The sequence below is a fragment of the Prionailurus viverrinus genome, chromosome A1 (genome assembly GCF_022837055.1).
Source record: "Prionailurus viverrinus isolate Anna chromosome A1, UM_Priviv_1.0, whole genome shotgun sequence".
Lineage (NCBI taxonomy): Eukaryota > Metazoa > Chordata > Mammalia > Carnivora > Felidae > Prionailurus > Prionailurus viverrinus.
This window is the reverse complement of record NC_062561.1, coordinates 113,906,055-113,929,280: the sequence shown is the minus strand read 5'-3', so window position 1 is coordinate 113,929,280 and position 23,226 is coordinate 113,906,055.

Below are 23,226 nucleotides of genomic sequence, written 5' to 3'. Positions count from 1 at the left end.
CCGTGCTTGGCCTTCTTTCTGGGGGCTTCCTGGGGTGACGGGCTCCACAGCTGGTTGCTGTGCTTTTGCCTTCTCTATTCTCAAGGGAGGCTCTTCTCTTCTTCATGCTGGCTCGTATGCCCCAGGTCTTCCACGTTGACCGCTCACCTGACTCACTCCATTCCAGACCTGCACACCATCCTGATGTAAAAGGGATCTGCGTCGGCGTTACAACTGACCTGCTGATCTGGCCCTGCTCTCGCCAGCATGGCCTGGCTGCTCTCCTTATTTGCCTCATTGCACCCCTGCATGCTGACAATCTGGCAAGTGTTTCTGTAATATGCAATATGAATACCTGAATGTTCTTCACAGGGTTTATTTTACTTCCAACCCAACCCCTCGTAAACTCAGGGGCATCTGGACGATGGACCCCTAGGCATTCAGGCAATTATTCCCATACACACTCAGTTTTTTCTATGGTCCCACTCAACAGTCCCCTGCGTCAGAAAGAGAACCAAATCCGTGTCCTCTCACTCCTTTTGAGAGCTATTTTGGATATCACTCGTCGTATGTACAACTAGGCACAAGTGTATCGAAAAAGGTGGAGCTAACTTGCTGCTCCAACTTATTTGAGTCATGCCCAGGTCTGAGCTTAACCAGGTGATTTACAGATGTAATACGTTCATGCGGGGAAAAATAAGTGCTGATTCAGTTTAGAGGGCCACTGAGCACGGCTAATGTGACTGCCCAAATGTTGCTGCATCATCTATTTCCTTATCCCCCAAATACGTGTTCCAGCTAGATGGAATATATTCGGTCCACGGAATGGCCAGGATCTGTCTCATTTCCACATCTTTGCAAATGCTGTCCCCTCCCCGTCCTGTTCAACCCCTCACTGCCAACTCCCACCCTGCCACCCACACCTCCTAAACCAGGTCCCCTATGATGTATCACAGGTTGTCACCACTTACTTGTTTTCCCTAGTAGTCCTAAATTCCTAAGGGCCTCATACTGTGCCTTTCTTGCTTCCCATTGTGTGCCCAGGGCTTAGCATGATACCTGGCATGGACAGGTTGCAAATGAAGATTCTGGAGATGAGGGAATGAATGAATGAATGAATGATCAAAGTGACTGATCACAATTTACTCACTATTAGGGAAAGGTCACACCTATTAGCATTGTGAAAGAAAGGTATAACACGTGTGGTCAAGCGAAAAAAATAGTCAGCTGTAAAAATGCATGACTGCCAGAATCCCATTGGCAGAAAATTCTTTTTCTCAGGGACAGAGACAGAAGGGGCACTGTCCAGAAGATCTTTACCAAAATGTTAATTTGGGGGTAGAGAAACCGGGGGAGATTTTGTTCTTCACTTCCATTAAACATCTTCCATCGTGCTTGAATAGGAGTCAGATCTACAGTAAAACCTGCTAAACAACAGCACGAATGTGACAAGCCAAACAAACGCGGATGTTTTTGTTCTTCAGCAGCACAGAAGTGTAGCTACTTGTGACCCGCGTGCCTGTGGTGTGCAGGAGACAACCTTGACCTGGACGTCTGCAGAGAAAGGGGTCTCGGCAAACTTAGCACACTCATCTTAAGTAAGGATTTGTTCTCATCTCCACGGGAGATTTCCACTGTTTTCTCATTAAAAACACACAAAAACCAAAATGAAAACAACAATTACGTGTTTCCTATGGTCTGGCTGTCCTTCTCATTTGTCTGACAAATTTGTAATTGATCCCAGAGGTGATACCCCAGTAGCTCTCCTCTGTGTTTTCAGCTTTCTTCTCTCCCTTCCTCCCTCTCCCTACCCGGCTTGGCATACAATGCAGATCATTCTGTCTGTAAGTTAGTACTAGAACTGAGCTTTTGAAATGTGTCTGTGTACCCTATGTACTAGGCTTGGCTGACTACTGGCTTCCTCTTGTTCGTAATAAAGAAGCTAAAAAAATGCTAAATACCTGAAGAATATAGAAATTCCCCCTTCTGTGTAATAGCAAGAAGAAAAAGGGGGAATCAAACAACCTAATTCTGCTTTACTAGGGAAGAGCCAAATCAAGTTCGGTGCTATCATGTTTGCACAATGAAACAGGAGCTTAAAAAGAAAGGAGCCAGAACTCTTATCAACATGGGGCAATATCCAGGATGCAGCGTTGAATGCAAAAAGCAAATCGTAGCATAAAAAATAGCAATAATTCCATTTATAAAACAAACTCGGTCCTATATCACTTCTACAGGAACATGTATATGCAAATAGGTAGAAAATTCCGGAAGGACACAAAAAGCTGAAAGAGCTGCTCCACTCTGGTAGGACAGCAGAATCTTGGGGGAGGACAAGGATGGAGATCCAATTTGACTTCAGAAATATTTAAATTATTTGGGTTTTTTATAAGGGGAAGGTGTTCATATATGCTTTTTGTATCCAAAACTAATTTAAAAACTAGATAGTACCTGTTAAGTACCTAAGTATTGCGAGGCACAAAGTACACTCCCAGCAATTAGTAGCCGCATTTATCATTATAAAAAATAAACAAGCATTACCGCTTTAATTATCTTAAGGGTGCAATATATATTGCCAAAATTTTAGTTTATGTGTGTCAAAGACGTGTGTTGGCAGAGAAATATCATGTGCCCATTTGTGTACTTTTTAATCCTTGTAGAAAAGTAGAAAGACAAACAGATAAAAGACCAGGCAGGGATGCTGTCAGTGACGCCAACTGCCTCAGAGCTTCTCAGAGAACACCCGTTGTTATTCCAGCCTTAGCAAAGTCACATTTCACCTTTGCATCCCTCTTAACAGGCCATGGAGACTGGAAGAGTATTTTAAATATTCCATTCACTCCCCAGAGGAGCCTATCTGACATTTCCACAGAAAAGGAACTTACACCATATTACCTCTTAGAAGTATATGAGCTCACGACTGTACAATTTGATAATTGAGAAATCCAATCGGCTCTCTGTGAGGCGGGGAAAATGGATTTTAGAGGAGATGGAATCCAGGCAATGACTTTCGGGCAGACCGGTCAATAGCTCTAAGAGGCCAGATTGATTGCAGGCAGGAGTGAGACCAAGGGGTGGAGAGGGGCTCGGAGCAGCTGGGAGAAACCAGGCTTCCGGTTGGCTGCCTCTCTCTGCGTCTGATTCAGTTTCTTTCCTGCTGATTCCCTGCATCCAAATATGGGCCATTTCCCTTTCCTCAGGTTAACATTCCTTGAGTACTTTCACCTTGAAGTGTGGGGCTAAGTTAGGCAGTGGCCCAAGTAGTTTGTTATGAATAATGATCAAGATACTACCATGGGCAAATGACTTTTTCCATCTTTTCTTAAGTAAATTGAGATGCATGGTTAATTTTTAACAACGGCAGTCTTGCTCATTTGCCTTTCAATTTGCTTTCTAAGATCCACTGTCTGTCTTATTTACACTAGAGTGAAGACTGAAAACCTCTCTGAGCCAGAGAATGGCTCCAAGCTCTCTCTCCTGGCCTGATTCCTACCTGTTCTCGGTCCCAGCAGATCAGGACTCATACCAGGACTCTGCCACTCCCTGGCTGTGAACTATTGGGCAGGTGATAATAACAGTCTGAGACTCAATTTCTTCTCTGTCCAACAGGGGCCATGAGGGGGCCATGGCAGCTATAGAGCCTGGTGGGCACTCGATATCTAGTTATCCTCTCCCTGTGGAGTGCGCGCCCCAGATAGACAGGCTGAGTAGCCCTTTGCCTGCCCATAATTTGCTCCGGACTTTACTTCCCAGATGGCTCAGTACATCAATACTTAATAAACCCTAGTGCCTTTTATATTTCTACTTCCCAATGTGAATTTCATGGTAAGCCCTTCCTGTCTTCCTCCACTTCCAGCCTCTCCTGATTAAGTCTTCCATCTGAGATTTCCACAAGACCATGTGTTCCTTACCGGGGAACACTGGTGACAACGGTCAGGGATGGGTCCTCTTCACAGAACGTAGGTTCTAATTTGTGGACTTAATTCAGGTCCTACTGAATATGCCTGAAACCCAAGAACTATCCAGATACGCTAGTGTGGATGAATGCCTTGGGTCCACTTTGAGAAAGCCTGCGCAGAGGCCCATGTATCTGAGTATTTTGGATAGGAGGAGAAGCAGTCTGATTCGGCTGCCCATATTCTGAGGTCAGAAGCAAGGACATTTACTGCTGAAATATTTATATCGAGTGGATCAACAGGCCATGCTGGAGGCTGACTCACTGCCATTGGATTTCTCCTCTCCTCACTAACTTAATGGAATTCTGAGAGAGAATTTCCACTTTGGGGTATGAGGGACTAAGACAGCTCCCTTCCCTTGCAGAAAACAAACACTAATCCTTGACATAGTAGGAAACCCAACTGCCTGATTGTGCAAAAATGGGTAGAAACAGAGAGACAGCGGGGGATGCATGCTCGCTTGGAGGAGGAAGCCAGAGAGCGATACCAATAAACTTTGACTTCCAAGGCTTTTTGCGTGGGGCTAAGCTGCACGCACAGAGGCAGGCAAGGCTGCCTTAAAAACACCTTGTGCTCTTTCTGGCCTGGGGAACCAGAAAAGTAAAGCTGAGCAATCATGGGTACTGAAGAGAGTGAAGGACTCACAAAAGGGAAAGAGTCAGACGGAGCATCCCCAAACTCTGCTCAGCCATGTCTCTAAAACCTCTGAATGACTCAGGCGTGAGCCAGATTGAGAGAAACTAAGCTAAAGACAAAAGATCTGTATTAAGACCAGATCTTGAGGCTGCTCCTCAAGAAATAAAATTCACAACTTGAGCCCAGCCGAGGAAATTACCTGGAAAACAAACCAAGCAACAAAAATTGGGTAAAAATAACAAATTCCAAAATTCTCCGAACTTAACATGCATAACGTTCAGGATATAATCTGAAATTACCTGACTTTCAGAGAACCAAGAAAATGGAGTATATTCTCAAGAGAAAACATCCAACTGAGTCCAAGCCTGCGATGAACTAAATGTTGAAACCAGCATAAAAGGATTTGAAAGTACTGTCTTTACTATTCTCGAAATGAAGTGAAACAAAACATGTTTCCAGAAAAGAACAGCTCAGCTGAAAAACAGAAATAATAAAAAATAAAGAAGTGGAAAATCTGGAACGAAGATATGTAATTTCTAAAACTAAACCAAAAAGTCATGGGATAGACTTAATAGACAAATGGGCATGCAGAGGAAAGAATGGGTTAATAGAAGCTGTACAAGATGAAGAGGAAAGGGAATGAAGACTGAAATGGAATTGGTCAGAGCCTTATGGATGTGTTAGATGATATCTAATAGTAAACATACAGGTATTTGAAATGACATAGGAGAAAGGAGAATCAAGTTGCAGAAAATTTTTTTAAGTAACCAGTAACGGGGCGCCTGGATGCCGCAATCGGTTAAGCATCCGACTCTTGATCTGAGCTCAGATTATGATCTCGCAGTTTGTAGGTTCAAGCCTCGCGTCAGGCTGCGCGCTGATGGCTTAGAGCTTGTTTGGGATTCTGTCTCTCCTTCTCTCCGCCCCTGTCCCATTTATGCACACACACTCTCTCAAAATAAGCAAATAAACAAAAATAAATAAAGTAACCAGTGATGATAAAATAACCAAGAAAATCTCTAGTATTTAGAAATTAAATAACACAATTATAATAAATAATCCTTGGTTCAGAAAAGAAATGACATGAGAAATCAAAATATCTTTGAACTGAATTATAAAAATACAAATGTATCAAAAATCTGAGGACACAGTAAAGCAATGCTTATAGGGATATTTTTAAGTTTAAAAGGCTTTATTAGTAAATAAAGGCTCAAACTGATGATCTAAACTTAGAGCTTAAGAAATTAGAAAAAGAAGAACAAATTAAACACAAAGCAAGCAGAATGAGATAAAGACAAGAGCTTAATAAAACAGACTCAAGAAGAAATAACAAATTTGAACAGACCTATATTATCTAAGGAAATTTATAGATAATAATTATATATGTAAAAGAGCCAAAATAATCCACAGAGAAATGAAAATTAGAATAGAGTTTAGAAAGATTGTTGGTTACAAGATCAGAATATAAACATTAATTACATTTCTATATACCGGGTGGAAAGTAGAATTTTAAAAGACACAATTACAGTCATGTTAAAATTATCAAATATCTACAACTAACTGAGGTGTAAGAACTTCACAATACAATAAATTATAAAACATTAAGGAGAGAAATTAAAGAAGACCTAAGTAAAAGGAGGAATGTGCCACGTTCGTGGATGAGAAAACCGGTATTATACAGATGTGATCTATAAATTTAATAGAATTCTCGTTTGTGTAACTTAACTCATTCTGAAATTTATATAGAAATACAAGGGGTCAAGAAAAGCCAAGATGCTCTTGAAGAACAAAAGTCAAAGGACAGGCTCTGCTTGATATCAAAATGGACTGTAAAGGTGCAGTTTTTTTTAATGTGATACTGAATCAAGGAGATGCAAATTAGCGGAACAGAATGGAGAGCTCAGAAACAAACCAGACATATATGGACCCCTGACTGATGTAAAAGCGAGCACAGCAGAGCACTGGGGAAATGATGGGCGAGTTGGCAACAGGTACTCCAACTACTGGATATCCAATGAGGGGAACACTTGGGCTTATATTAAGCATACATAAAAATCAATCCCAGGAAGATTGTAGGTCTAAATAAGAAAGGCAACATAATAAGGTTTCCAGAAAACAACATAGGAGAATTTCTTGATAACCTCAAGGTCCAGAAAGATCTCTTAACCAGACACCACAAGCACTAACCATAATGAAAAGATTCATAATTGCGACTAAATTAAAAGTAAGAACTTTCACCGTCAGAAGATGGGAATGAAATGGCAAGCCATGGACTGCTAGAAGGTATTTGTAATACAGGAAGTGAGGAACTCTGCCCAGAATACACAAAGAGTTCTTGCAAATAAATAAAACAGACAATGCAATTTAAAAATGAAAGATTTGGGCAGGTAATTCGCAAAAGAAGTTATCCAAGTGGCTAAAATCCATATGAAAGGGTGTTTAACTACATTAGTAATCAGGAAAATGGTAATTAGTAGCACGATGTGATACCACTGTTTACTCACCAAAATGCCATACAACAATGAAAAGAACTTCTTCACAGGACAGTATGGGGTAATCTCAAAAACATAACGCTGAGAAATGAAATCAGATGTACAATGATACACAGTGTACAAATCCACTAATCAAAAACTTTAGAACAGACAGCACTGAAATGTAGTGTATCAGAATAAACTTAATTCATAAAACTATAAGGAAAGTAATGTCAGGATGGTAATTTTTAGGGGGTAAGGGATGGTAGTGAAACTAGGCGGGAACCTGAAGGAGAACTCTTGAGGTGCTGATAATATTCTATTTCTTGACCTGGATATTGGTTGTATGTTTGTTTGTTTCATAATAATCTGTTGAAGTCTCTGTGTGTGTGTGTGTGTGTGTGTGTGTGTGTGTGTGTGTGTATGGATGTGTGGATGTGTGTTGCTGCAAGAAGAGGGCTACCCACTACAGAGGGCAGAGAGAAAATGGGGCTCCTGATCATCAGGGAGAGATGTGAGGTCAGCCCTGAATCATCCACCTGTGAATTTCTTGTACAGTTCAGAGAAACCAACCTCAATCTTGTTAAGTCACCATTTAAGGAATTTCTGTTCCTTGCAGCCAAATGTAAGCCTAACTTCTACAAGATAAGACTGGGATTCAAGTCAATTCACAGCAAACACCTATTATCTATTAGGCCCAGGGCTTAGTTCTGGGAACAGCACAAGGAATAATGAACGTCAGGACTACGTGGGATCACGAAAAGGTGAGACACACACAAAGAGATCAGAGAGAAGCATTTAGCCCATTATGATCTGGACTGGGCCACAGTCAATCCTTTATTTCCTGGAAGAATGTAGATCATCTGCTGATTTTCTCAGGTAGCTTGTACCCAGGAAGCTTGTCTTGTGCTATGGAAGGCTGGTCTTATGGTCATTGTAGAAAAGTAAACACATTTTTGTTAAAACCATATGTAGGACAACTCTTCGCTGAAAATGGGATTCTTGGGCCTTTTCAACTCAGCTTGGGTCTCAAGCACCATCAGACAAGGACCCTGAAACATTTATTTTTCAGAACTGAGCTTCATTTAGCTTCATGTGTGAAGGTGCAGCACAGTCTTGAAGTGAGCACTGAGCAGGAAGTGGGGATAGGTCGGTCACTCTCCTTGCCAGAATCAGATTGAGCCCAGGTTATTTTAAAGTGAGCTATGAAGCAAATCAGAGTTGTTTTTAAATACATAAATCCAATAAGCCAGTTAGACCTGGGACTAAACCTGTATCTTTTCTAGAATTATTCAGCCAGAAAATCAAAATATTCCCTAAACTGAATCTGAATTGAATTGTACCGTTATTTCATTTGGTTCAAATCCCTGGATTGTGGAAGGAGGGGAGGGCTGCGTTTGTGCAGGAGGGGCTGAAGAGTGGGAGCCTACGTGGGTGGCAGAAGGTTCCATGAGCCTGTTGTGTTCAGAATGTAAAACAAAACCCTGTTAGGGATCTGACATGTAAGAGTTCTGGCTGCATGATAGCAATTCAGCCATGAAAGGGGAAGATGACCTATATTTGCCTGTATAGACGGTGCATTCGTCATTTAATCGGTGCTTGAGAAATCAGCCTGGGTCCAGGCAAGATAGCAGAGTTTGGCCTCCTGCTTAATGCTCCCAGAGATGGGCAGCCTACCTGACAGGTATGATTTATTACGCAGAGAACGCGATGTTTTCTTCTTGAAATACACTCCTCAGGCAGAGCACAAAGTGTTGTGCTGTTCCAAAAGCTGGCTCCACAGTACTGCGGTGTTTGATCAAGGGAAGGTTTCACTGCGCAGACACCTTGGCTGGGAACACAATGTATTGTAATGCAAATAGCTTCAGTCCTTCTCCGGGAAATCAGGAGCTTTTCAAAGAGGTACAAGAGGAGGGAACAAATGGATGCTAAAAGCAAAATATAGAAATAAAACTAAGCCGTGTCATAGCATTCTGTCTCTGTGAACCTCACAGTCGCCTGACATCAGAAATAACTTTGACTCATGCTGTGCCAGGGCTTTGGGGAAGGAGCCCAAGGGGCAGGTGCTCTGCCCGGGCCATAAAAACCAGCGAAAAGCCGGCTGGCTGCTGTGTGATGAGCTCCTGGTGATGTCAGCATAGTGACAGGTTTGAAAGTCCACCATTTATAGGTTCGTCGATTCATATCTCACCTTACACTGTGTTAGGCACTGGGGATGTAACCAGAGGAGAAAAAGTATGCCATCATTTTATTCCAGAGGAGTGTCCTCCTATGGAGAATCCCAGACAGGAATGGTTGAGGAATTTGAGCCCCTAAGAGTTTTCCCACATTTGTTCCTAGCTCTGCGACACCTGAGATTGATGAGCTAATTAATAGACTTGTGCTGAAGGAGAGTATTAAGAGGACTCAGTGGCCAGGGGACCCTGGCCTAATCACACCTGTGGCTCCACAGACAGAACATGGCAGAGAGAGAGTTGTCATACCACACCCCACTTAAAACCCCTTGGTTTCTGATGCTCTTTGGATCAAGCCTACACTCCTGAACCTTGTCTCCAAAGGCTGCACACGCCTCCAGCCTGGTCACCCTCTGTCTCCTCGTCACAATGCCAGCGTCCTCTGCTTTTCTTTTCTTTTTTTAATATTTATTTTATTTACTTTGAGAAAGAGAGAGAGAGAGAATGAGTGGGGGAGGGACAGAGAGAGAGGGAGAGAGAATCCCAGGCAAGCTCAGCACTTGTCAGTTGAGCAGGGCTCGAGCCCAGCAACTGTGAGATCATGACCTGAGCTGAAATCAAGTCACTTGCTTAACAGACTGAGCCACCCAGAAGGCCCCGTCCTCTGCTTTTCTAACGTGTCCTGCTCCTGTCTATGCCAGGGCCTCGGAACGTGCTCTTCTCGATACCTGGAATTCTGACTTGCCTGGCCAAACCTCCCCAGTCCTCAGGCCTCAGCCCGTTACTTCACTGGGAGGTTTTCCAAAGGCCCTTTCTCCACCCATTCCAGATCAAGTCTCTGCCACATCGGCGCACTAACCTTTTTATGCTGCCTTCTTAGGGCTTACTTACCATTATAAGAATATTTATATAATCTTTTGCAAACCCTCTTTCCTGCTGGATTGTGATCTTTGTTAGTTGAGAGGCTGCATCCATTTTTACTTACCACCATATCCTACCGTTGAGCACAGGGTCTGGCTCAAAACTATAACAGCAGTTCACATTGGATACATCGGGCTCACATTTACTGGGTACTTTCTACTTTCTTAATGTACTAATTTAATGAATGCTCACAATAACCCATGAAATAAATGCTACTGATATGCTCACTTTGCAAATGGGAGTTGGGGGAATAGAGAGGTTGAGCAACTTGCCCAAGGCAACCTAGGCAATCAATAAATATCTGGAGCAAGAATTTAAACCCAAACAGTGGAACTCCAAAGTCCATGGTCTTAGCAACTATGGCAGTGGCTCAAGAAAGATTTGTCAAATGAATGAGTTTATAAACAAATAAATGAAATTGGGTTGGCATAATGTTTATGAAACTAACTGACCAATGGAGGTCATTGTGTGAGGGGTATTTTCTCTGCCTATTGTATCATATATGCTAACATTTATATGCTTATAATGCTTATTATAGACACATCCTTTATTTTGCCGATAAGGAAACTGTCACTTAGAGAGTTTAGTAACAGGTCATACAGCTAACACATAGCAGAATTTGGATTCCAAACTTTTTTTTTTTAACGTTTATTTGTTTTTGAGAGAGGGAGAAAGAGACAGCAAGCAGGGGAGGGGCAGAGACAGGGAGACACAGAATCTGAAGCAGGCTCCAGGCTCCGAGCTGTCAGCACAGAGCCAGATGTGGGCTCAAACTCAAGAGCGGTGAGATCATGACCTGAGCTGAAGTCCAACGCTTAACCAAGTCACCCAGGTACCCCATGGATTCCAAACTCTTTTAAACACTATATTATGACCCCTCCTGCATGAAATCGAGAATGACACATGCTGCTGTAAGAAGGAAGAGGAAGCCTAATACTTGAGGATTTCAGTTCCCTGCACCCAGGCATACAGACCAAACCCTCCCAAGTGAAAGACGGAAGTGGGTGGGGCTGATTCCCTTCTCCCCTTCCTTTTCAAATTCACCCCCAGTCAAGGCATAGAATCTTGTCCTCAATACTCAGACAGAAGCCGTTGGCATCTCAGACCAGGAGACCCCTAGTTAGGAGCCTCTTTGCGAGGTCATACCTCCTTCCCCAAATCCATTCCTTTCTCCCAAATGCTCATCTTGGCGGCTGTAGCCCATGACAAAAACATGAAGGTGTACCAGTGAGCCCTCCTACGGTTGTCAGAACTTACCTTTGTGGACAGGCAGGTTCTGACCTTGGGCAGTGGGCTGATTTCTCATTCAGCAAATACTGCCTGAGCACCTGTGACATGGCAGGTCTGGGGCAGATTGTCGAGGATACAACCATGAACAGCATGGTCTCTGCCACCACTAACACTCCCCGCAGATAGCAAACTGAAAATAAAGTGGCTGGTCACACAGTTAATTATGGGATTCTGGGACAAGGCGATGTGAAATGTCACCAGAAGATGCCTTCCCTGCTCTGTCTGTTTATCCACTAGTCCGTTCCTCCCTCCGGTGCCCAGTTATGGAAAAGCAAGCTCACAGCTGATAACCAGAGATTAAATACTTCATCTTCTAAATGCAAAGAGATACGCCTTCTGGGAATAGACTCTCACTCTGCACCAAGCAGAAAATGAAGCACAACTACGTTAGTGGTTTTCGCCACCAAGAGAGATGATAAAAAAGGACTGGGAAAGAGACAAGAGGAGCTTTGGGGAAAGTCCAGAAGGTGGGAGAACTACATCTGCAGAATGTTTTTTCCCTCTCTGGGTGATCTTCCCAGAATGTTCTTAATGACTCTAGGGGTGACTGTGAACATAGGCTCTCGTACCTGCTTCTCAACTGGTATTTCCTACCAGTTGAGAATCACCTGCATCACCTGCAACAGAGATGGCAGGGGGCACGATGAGAAAGAAGCATGGCAGGGCTTGGTCCCCAACCTCCTGCAAGCTGGAGCTGGCACTGTAGATTCATGTGGGCCTTCGAGTGGGTATGCCAGCATGCCAGGACGTGGGCCAGTGTGCCACCGGGCACCAAGGATGCACAGCAGGGCAAAGGCCAAGATAGCGTAACAAAGGCTCTTGGAAACTTCCATGTCTCCAGTTCTGAAAGAGTAGGGCAAGGAGTCCCCATAACTAGACTCTTCCCTCTTCCACCTTTCTGCTCTATTTGGTGTGAGACCTCAAGAAACTTGGAATCAATAAGCGTGTGTGTGTGTGTGTGTGTGTGTGTGTACACCTGGAGAGACCGCTCTGACTTGAGAATAGTACCTAAATAATGGCACAATGTAAATCTGACTCAATACCTGGGCAAGACTTTTTTTACAAGTGACCACGATGCTACAGGTTGAATACAGTGCATTATGCAAGTTTAATTTTCTCCTTGCCAAGCAGAAGCATGAAGGCTTGCCTGAGCCAGCCCTTTCCTGCCCTAGAAGCTGGGATTTGCCCCCCCTCCAGGGACCAGCCCCTCCCTCTCTGCCAGCCTTGGTCTGCTGTCATTATGTGTCCAGTGTTGGTCACCTGTGGGCACCCCCATTACAGCAGGATGGGCTAAGACTTTGGGTCTCTGGCTTTAAAATCAGCTCAGCGTCTGTATGTGCCAGAGGCAGAGGGTATGGGAAGAAGGAAGGAGCTAAACTCTTAGAAGCAGTTGACACACCTAAGCCTGCAGATCCCAAAATGCCACTGGTAATGGAATTTGTTGAAAATTTCCACCATGGATACCCCAGAATGCAGTAAGAGCTTTCCTCTGCTTAAGGGAATCTCATATTTCTGATTTTTCTGAGGACACTAAGGGAACAAAATGACCCTATTAGGGTGCCCACCAGGCAGAGAGAACACAGCCTGCTAATTAACTGACCTAAGACCTTTGCTTAGGGATTTCCTTAGGGACTGCAAAGTCGCTTCACGAAATGACGACAGGCTCCCTCCAGGCCAGATCCAATAAAATGCAGGATTGGAAACAAACCTTCCCTGTCCCCTTGTTTCCAGGTTTATCAGGACTGAGAGGCCCAGCTGTGGTTTGTGAGGGCAAGAAGAGGTAGAGAGAGAGGGGGGGAAGAAAGAAGAGAGGAGAAGTGAGGGCAGAAGAAAAAATAATGCAGAATGAGAGTTATGGAGTCTGGTTTTCCCATCCAAACCGTGGTCCAGTTTTATGCCTATTACAGAACAATAGTGCTAATGACAATATTTATGCTGGAGAAACAAAACTATAAATAGACTGACTCTCCATCAGCAGGAAGCTGGTTGAGACAATTACAGTGGCGTTATATTATGAGCTGATGATATTATTAACAGGCTGTTTAGGATAACATGGCTCTTCAAAAGAATAAGTTGATTTGTAATATTGACCTAGAGAGACATCTGTGAAAGCAGTAAGAGTACACTTGATCCTATTTTTTGTAAAACAACACCAAGAACAATACGCATACGTACTTAGAGGGGAATAAAGTCCCTGACATTTATGCATGTGTCAGTGCGAGCAGGGAGAAACATGGGAGATTACCCACAAAACTTAGCGATGGATACTTCTGGAAGGGTGGATGAGGTGCTGGAAGCGGGAGAGGGAAAGAATTATGGTTTTCTTTGCACAATGCTGTATTGTTTGACTTGTCACAATGAACACACTTTGCCAGAATCTGAGATGGAAACAACGATCAAAAGGGTTGGAAACAGAAAATTGCTTGCCATCTAAGATGCATACGCGAGAGCAGTAAGCCCTGACTGCTGCTGCCCATTAGGCATCTTACCCGCTGCATCTTATCTGCATCTCTAAGGAGCCTGTGCTCCCATTTTCCAGGCTCAGAGATGCTCAGGAAGTTGCGCTAGTCTAAGTGTAAGGCCAAGAGCTGATTTTTGCGTCTAGGTCTATCCTACTGCAGAAGCCCTGGAGAAAGGCTGAGCCTGAGGGCAGAGGCCAGGCAGCAGGCTCCCGAACAGTGGTGTCAAGGGAGGTGAGCAATTTCTTTCTGTGACCCAGGGCAGGGCAGGGACGGTGACAGCTCTGAGCCAGACCCAGGGTTAGAACTGCTTCCCAGCATATCAGCATCTCCAACTTTAATATCTCAATTCTCTTGGCTGGGCTCGACTGAGCAAGCTACCCATCAGCTTCTACACAGCATTTCCCAGGGAACAGGCTGTTTGGAACATTCTATGCCTGGAAGCATTTTATCACTGAGAGGCCATAACCAAGAGCAGTGCAACTGCCTACCCCACTTTCCCGTTCCCGTGGGCAGGGCAATTAAGGGCACTCAGGTCCAGCCGGCAAACGGCGTTGGGTAGTCAGATCTTATTAATCTGGGGGTATTGCGACAACATAACACAAGCCTGACTGAACTTTGCCTCTGCAATATTGGTAGTTAAAAAGGTTTGCCAGGTTTCTTGATGAATAAGGAAAACAGACGAGAGAGAATGGGAAACGTTTAACCTACGTGAGGCATTTAAGTGAGTCTTTGTTTCACTTGCAAAGAACTTAAACAAGGTGTCTGCCTAAAAATGCCAGCACTAAATAGTTGTTATTGATGGTAAAAGCGGATTCAGCAAGATTTCTAGGTCATAACTTTTTAGAAGTAGCCAAGTGACTACATCTGCTTCAGAGCACAGTCTATTTCCCCAGCAACGAGATTCCCCGAAACGACTAAAGTCTCCAGTTAGAATTGATGGGGTCTCAATGTAGCATCTCCGAGACTGAAAACGCCACCAGAGCAGGTGTCCCAACTGTGTTGCAGTTTATTCTTGCAGCCTAGATCTCAGCCTAAAAGCTTGCAATTTCTGTCTCCACGGGCCTCAACACATGCAAGCTGCACGCAGCCTCAGAAAGAGGAAGTGTCTCCCTTTCTTTGCAAAGGACACATCCGCTTATTCTTCCCCTCCTATTCCCTTCCGTTTTCAAAATGACACTTCCCCTTGCCTTTCCATTTTCCCTGGACTCCACTTCCTTGTCTCCAAGGTGGTTCCCGTCTCCGCTCAAAAAAGTTCTCCCTCCATCTCCTCCTCTGGAGATTTGCACCCGGTAGAGAGTGGTCCTGCTCAGCGGCCTCTGTTGCCTCAGACCTACTCACTACTTCCCTATCTTCTGTCCCCACCGTCAACTGCTCTCCCAAAGGTCACTAGTGACATTCCATCAGCAAACGCAGTGACCTTTTCTCAGCCTTCATCCCACCTGACCTTTCTGAGTGTCTCACACCACGGGCCATCTCCTGTTTGCATTTTTGGAAAATCCATTTTTTTGCTTCCTAATCTCTTAGTCTGTCCCTGGTTTTTTTTTTTTCTTTTTTTCTTTTTTTTTTCCTCTGTCTTAGTTTCTTTGCTCCCCCTTCTTCCTTGAAATAGAAAGTTTTTCAAATTCTGTCTCTTCTAGGGGTTGGGGTTTGCGTCTCACTCTCTCCCGTGACTATAAATGCATCTTCGTGAGTGATTTCCAAATCTACACCCCAAATCAAGTCCTACTTTTCCACCAAAAATCTTAGCCTGTAGTTTTCTCTAGCAGCACCATCAGCTTCCTGGTCAGTGGGGCTCTCCCGGCTTCCTTGCCCACCCATCCCAATAGTAAGTAAAACTCTTTTGCTGGTTCTGACTCTGAAATGTCTACGGCAAAGTAGCATTTGTCATTTCTTCATTTAGGGAGCTTGGATCAACTCAATTCTGAGTCTGTATCCTAATCCCTGCCGTGTAGACCATGGCAAACACACTGCAGGTGGGATGAGGATTATGGCCCTTACACCAAAGCACAGAGTCTTTGACACCCGGGAGATACCACCTGATGTTGCCCAGTAATTATAGTTGATTCTTGTTATTCCTGGTAGCTATATTCTATGAAGTCACCAAGTACAGTAAATTAGTAGACTCTGAACCATGGCTCCTAGGGAAACACAGGATTAGGTTCCTATGAGTCCTTCCTTAATCACAGTTTCATCAGCTGATCGATACAGAACCCTGTGTTTGCTTCCATCTTAAAACACCTTATTTAACACACTTTGGTGGTTCATTACCATAGAACTCACAGCCAACAGCACTATGACTCATGCCTGAATGAAGCTTATTCTAACACTCGTATTTTCTCCATGAGGCACACCACAGCCCTCTTGCACTCAGGAACACTTGGGAGCCACTTTCAACAGCGAAATCACTAAGAAAGGACACAAAAACAAAAACAAAACCAAAACACCCCAGAGCACTATTGTTCACGGCTCTGTGCATATCTATGAATATCAGCAAATGCACCTTAAGTATTGATTTGGGGATTACAAAGTACATTTGAGCAAGCAGGTGAATTTGCAAACGTGGAACCTGCCAACGATGGGAATGAATTACTTTCCCCTTCTCATACCCAATACCCTCCCCCTTGCGGAGGCCCTGGCTGCCTCTTGCTGCGATTAGCTGCTGAAGTGCGAACTCTCCTGAAGGGACGTTTCTGTCCCAAGCTCAGTCTTCCCATGCCCACACTGTACTTTCCATCCTGTGCCTCAAGCTCCTGGCTGACAGCAATTCTCTTGTGCGCCTCCTTGCTGCCCGCTCCGCCTCTCTGGACCACACCCTAACCAGCTGCCACAATACCAATGCATCATCTGAAACAAAACCACTCAACTTCTTCGACGTTCACTGCCCTAATTTCTGAAATGGGCTGATGCCGTTTGGCCCACTACTTTATAGGAGTTTTGTGACGATCACGTACGGTGGCAGTTCTTACATTTCCACGTGCCGAAGAATCACTGGAGAAGTGGACCAAAAAAGGCAAGAGACACTATTTGTTTATCATTCAGGTGTCTGGGGTCCAGTCTCACATTTTCCAACTCAGCAGTATGGGGCCAGCCCCAAGGATTTACTCTTTAGCAATCTCTGTTTCTTGGATCACACTTTGAGAAACGCTGGCAGAAGTCAATGGATGTGAAGGCACGTTGCAAATTAGAAGGCAGGCTACCTCCATCTATCAGCAATCGGCAGTTTGCAGGCCTGCTCTGTGTTGCTCTGTGGCCACTGTGGGAACATAACAGGGTGAGGACGAGGAAAAACAAACTCCAATAGGAGGTGGGAGAGAGTGGTTACCACGTTTTTGCTAATGTTGTGTTTTCACAAGACCACTACAAAAATAAGCCAAACTTGTGCAAAGAAAAAAGTAGGCCAGCAAGCAGAGAGATGAAAACAACAGAAAATGGTGGGCACGCACCTCCTCTCTCCCATCAGGCAGTGCTCCCCTTGACGACAGGAGCCAGCAGTTTGTGTCTCCAACGCCCACGCTGTGGGTTCATACTGGTGCGTGCTTAGCGGGTTTTGAGTGGCTAATCTGTTTATACATATGTCAAGTGAACGAAAGCCTCATTAAATACAGTTAAACAGATGGCCATTAAAAAAAATAGTCAATTACTACTTATTTTTTGACTGACTTGTAGGCAGGCATGGCCACTGACTTCTCAAAGAGGAGGATAAGGAAAGGGAATGAAGAAGAGACCTGTATTAAAGTCCCTACTGCACGCCACCACTGTCCTTGCACCTTGAAATCTGAAGCTCTCCAACCATCTTTTAGCCCCAAGGCAAGAGGCATCATGGAGCATGTGAGAGGACCAGACGTGTCTTCTGCCTGACCGTACCTGTCTGATCCACGAATTGTACGTCAGGGGCACAGGCTCTTAGCATCCTATCCAGTGCCACGGGCTCTTAGCATTCCGATGAAGTCTATTGATCCCTTCCCAGATTCAATGTGTTTGAATTTTTTTTATGTTTATGTATTTATTTTTTTGAGAGAGACAGAGACAGCTTGAGCAGGGAAGGGACAGAGAGAGAGAGAGAGAGAGACAGAGAGAGAGAGACAGAAGCAGACTTCATGCTGCCAGCTACAGAGTCCGATGTGGGGCTTGAACCCACGAACTGTGAGATCACGACCTGAGCCGAAACCAAGAGTCAGACACTCTATCGACTGACCACCCAGGCACCCCTCAGAATCATGTTTTTAAACACATAAGATTAAGACATAGGACTCCCAAGGAAACCATGATGTTGAAATCTGGTTAACATTTTTAAAAAACAACATATGATATGACAATATGTATGCTTCTTCATCATTGCATTTATTAATAAGACTCAGGAGCAAATCAACTGTCACAACTTCAACGTAATAACAAATGTAAATATAACATAAATACCTATAATATGACATGAAAATATATGGGCTTTCTATTGGGGACAAAGTCATAGTTGCTGCTAGAGTCATAGGTGATTTGTTGCCTACATTTAAAATTGAAGAAATTCAAATTTGTAGCTAGACATTAATGAAAATTAAGATGCAGTTTCCTTCTGCTCAAGTTCATGGACTCCCTTAATTGCATTCAGGAACCCGCTGTGCCCTAAGTTTAGAATCTTTGTTCTACATGGAGGCACTTGAGTAAATGAGCAATTCAGTTTCAGAGAGTCTCCTTTTGCTCTTTATGAAGCCACGTAACTCTACAATCTACCTCTGCTGTGTAATTCAATTTTTACTCACTGCTAGTCAAGAAAATCTTTAGAAAGTCAAAGTGAAACCTAGTTCTCCTGAGCCTACTTTGTTTTATTGTCCACTGAGAACACTACCCTTGGGTCTTCAATTTTCCACTCGAGATAAAAATTAGCAACTATTAACTACTTAGTGTTTGGTTTTTTTTTAAGACTTCAGGGTGAGGCACAACCTTATATACGAATCAAGTAAAAATGTGTTCAATGTAGAAAAAATAAGAAGCAATCAACAAAAAGAAGAAAATATATGCTATACACAATTTCACCCTTCAGACATAAATTCTATTACTATTTTGATTTAACCTTTAAGACTTTAAAAAACGTATTTGTATATACAGGAAAATATTCAGATACCTATTTTTTAAACAAAAATGAGATCATTATATACTCTCTTGTAATCTATTTCTCATACTTTATACATAATAGTCATCTCTGAATGTCAAAAATAACCTAAACCGTTCTTTTCAATGTCAAGGTGGCTGAATTCATTATATAATTGTTACATAATTTAACAAATCCCTCTTAGAATTTTAAGCTGCTTCAACTTTTTTTACATACTGAAAATAATACTTAATCGGAAGCAAGTATTTCATTTGCTAATTATCTACTAGCTGGATGATTCTTTCCTCAAACGATAAACAGGACATAGTCCTGGTCTCACAGGACTGTTGGGAAAATTAAATGGGACATACCAGGTAACTTGCTTGGAACGGGGTCACCAATGTAGTAAATTTGCGGTAGGCATTAGCTATAATCTATTTTTTAAAATTATTCCATATGTAAATTCCTAAGTGTGCAATTGCTAGGTCAAAGATATATCCAAATTTGAAAGGTGCTTCTAAATCGTGATCCAGAAAGGTTGTTTCCCACCATCAGCGACTAAAAGAATCTATTTCTCTTAGCATTTTTACTTTTTAAATCTTTTCTGTTATGCTATATCTTTGGCATTACTACTAGTGGAGTTGAACCCTTTGTGTACAATTGTTGGCTGTGTGAATTTCTTTTTAAAACTCTTTTCCCCCAATCTGCCTTTTGTCATATGTTGCAACTGTTTTTTTTCCAGCTTTTATAATTTTCCTTTTAGTTTTATTTACTGTATCTTTTGTGTGGAGAAGGCTTAGTAATAATGTATTGTAAGCAGACCTATCTCTTCCCTCCCCATTTCTTTGGTGGGTTCTTTCTTTGGAATCACACCTGGAAAGACCAATTCTGTCCTCTGTTTATAATACATTAACTATGTTTTCTTTAAGTACTTTTAGCTCTTTAAGTACTTTTAGATTGTTTTAATAAGATAATGTAAGGTAGAGAATTAACTTAGAAAAATTTAATAGTTATTCAGTTGTATCAAAGCAATTACTGAATATGTGGATCCTTCTCAACAAAGTGATGGTTCAAGAATTTGTGCTAATTGTGTATAAAGTACATTTCAAAGAAACATATTTGATTATGTTTCATTCACTTACATTTTATTTGATTTCCGAGTCATAGTGGTATGGAGGAGTAATTACATTAAGCAGACTAACAGTAATTAATCTTTCCTCCAAATCTAGTTGATAATTTCCACTGAATCCCTAAATGTGTTTCATCATTTTCCTTCTCTTTTCTCCTAATCACCATTGTATCTCTCGCTCTGTCCTAAGCCTCCATTGACTTGATCAAAAAGACTAAAGGAAAAATAACATAAGGGCTAAAAAGCAAAGGTCACTGGGCCACTCTAATACTGTTGATTTTTTTAATATATCAAAATATAGCCATATGTGAACTTTTGGAGAGATGATTAGCTCCTCAAGAACAGAACTTAACAGAAGACCATGGGGGAGGGGAAGAGGGGGAAAAAAGCTACAGAGAGGGAGGGAGGCAAACCATAAGACTCTTGGATACTGAAAATAAACTGAAGGTTGATGGGGGATGGAGGAGACGAGAAAGTGGGTGATGGGCACCAAGGAAAGCACTTGTTGGGATGAGCACTGGGTGTTGTATTGTTGGAGAAATGAATAAAGTAATGCGCCAAAGATGGCCGATGGGCCTAAAACAAGCTCTGGTCTCTGGCTTAGAAACCCCTCTTCCAGGTTCAAGTTCTTGCCCTGTTTGCCTGGCGCAGGAAACCCTCCCCCCTCCCCCCACAGATATGGAGGCTGACAACTATAAATTACCCTTCCCATTCGGGGCTCAGATCTTTGGAGAAACGGTCTCCTCTGAGCCCGCTGGTGTTTAATAAATCTCCAATCCACCAAGATGTCCAAGTGCTGCTTGGTTTTTCCGCCAGCATTCTGGCCTGGTTCCATAACAGTATGGAAACCAATTTGACAATAAATTATACTAAAAAAAAAAAAAAAAAAACAGAACTGTGCCACTGACTTATTTTGCATGATGCATATATTTTATAACTTGAGGATAAGGAAAGCATTATCCTCACCCTCCTGCCAAGTGTTTGCCATTGAGAGATTTTATTTTTACTTTCTGCCCCTGCCCCATGGGGCAATATTCTATTAGTTCAACCAGAATTATTTCACACTTACTCTGTATTATGTACCAGCTCAATTGAGGTCATTCTTAAAGATTTACTCAGGCAGTAATTCCTATTGTCCCAAATGGAGTCACACTGCTCTTGGGTGGGAGTGTGGCGGACTGAATGACAGCAAGGCTTGAACAAAGCTGTCAAAGAGACCACGGGTATCTCAAAAAGAAACTTCATTGACCAAGAAGACATATAAGATGTCAAAAGATTGTAGTGGGACAAAGCATAGATTCTTACCTTCCCAACAAAAATCCACTATCATCACCGCCCCAGAATTGAAGTGAAGGACTAAAGAAATTTTCTGCTGCCCCAAGGCACATTGGGGGCTGTCAGCTTCCATTGTACGTATTTCTTTTCTCTACATTTTATGTGTCAATGGTCTTCGATCTCAATAGTTCACTCCACCTATAAACAATAGGGCCATTTCAACTGAGTTACCACCATTACAGACATAGTTGAGCTCTTTGGAATTCTATCCATTTATCAGTCATCTGCTTATGAGGTCTGAGCCACGCATCATCCAGTCAAACTTCCAATGAGGAAGTGAAGGGCTACTGACAGAACCCAAACTGTTCCCTCCTGTCTCTGTCTACACATCACTAATTTGTGTAGGACATCCCTCATACCCCTGCCTCCAGCTGGCTTTCCTGTAAATAAGATGAGGAACTAGAATAATTTCTCGCCCCTCTCCCATTCTCATAAAAATAAATTTGTTCCTATTTCTCAGCTATGACTGAACTCAATATCTAGAACGTATCCAAAGTCTCCAAATCCTATGTCCTAGCTCCAACAATTGATCCTTTCTCCAACTGCTCTAACCCTCACTGGAGATCACCATGTTTAGATAGAAAGGAACTCTCCATAGCTGAAAGTGTTCATTAGTATGTTCAACCAGGGACAGAAGAAAACCTACAAACCAGTAAATAAATCTAAAACGTAGGAGGAAAGAGCAACAGTCAGAGAATCAGTGATATACTCTAATAACCGCAATCATCTTGCTTCTAACTTACCCTTCTCTGAAGGGTTGGCTCTAAGCAGCGTTCAGGAATGCGTTCTGATTGGAAGTCAGTTGGGGCTAGAGAAAAGTTTAAAACTGCATTTGTCAAAACTAAGAAAATTTCCACTGTGCATACCCTTAACTGGAAAGGGGCAATTGGGGACTAAGGGAGAAGCTCAGCCTTTCCTTGTCTACCACTGACTGCTTCTCTAAAATATGTCTCTTCCAACCCCCACATTCCAGATCGTCTCTGCTGTGCAGTCTTCATGGGGTTACTTCGTGGTCTCCTCCCCTCAACTCAGACATTGGTACAGAGAGGTCCCTGCTGAGTTATCTGAACTGGAATCAACGTCACCCTACTGGAAAATGTAGAAATGGTTTAATTTTCTCAGCCTTCTTCCCTTCTGAGGATTCCCTTTATCTCCCTTTTGCCCAGGTCCCACTTTCAAGGTCCAGTTCTGCCCCCATCTCTTCTAGGAAGCCTTCTCTGGCATCTGGAAATCCTGAAATCCCAGAGCCCCATTATCTGGACTGATTATCCTGGTACCACACCAAAGGAGATGCCCAGGACTCTTCAGCTGCATGTTTCTTGCCCTCTGTCTTACTATTTGAAGAGTATATACATGGTTCCTTTACCAAGTGAAGTTTGCAAAATCATGAAACCAAACTTATAATTCAGAATAGACTACAAATAAAATGATGTGCTATGAAGTCCAACAGGTGCCAACAGTAACCAATATCCCAGGACCAGTGAACTATTAAATTTTTCTAAGTCTTATTTCCCTCATGTTAAAAGATGAGTAATTACAGTCCCTGCCACATGAGACCTATTTTTAAGATAACACCTATATACACGAAATACAGTGCCTAGTCTATTGTTTTTCTCCTTCTGGTCACTACTCCCCTTCTGATCCTCACCCACTTTTACTGAAAGCAGTGTCTATCAACAGTACTTTCCACTTTGTTTTGGCCATTTAAGGCCATGACTTAACACTTCCCCTGGAGCCAAACAAGCCTACAATGGACATGACCCACACCCAGTTCCCCTGGCACTTCTCCC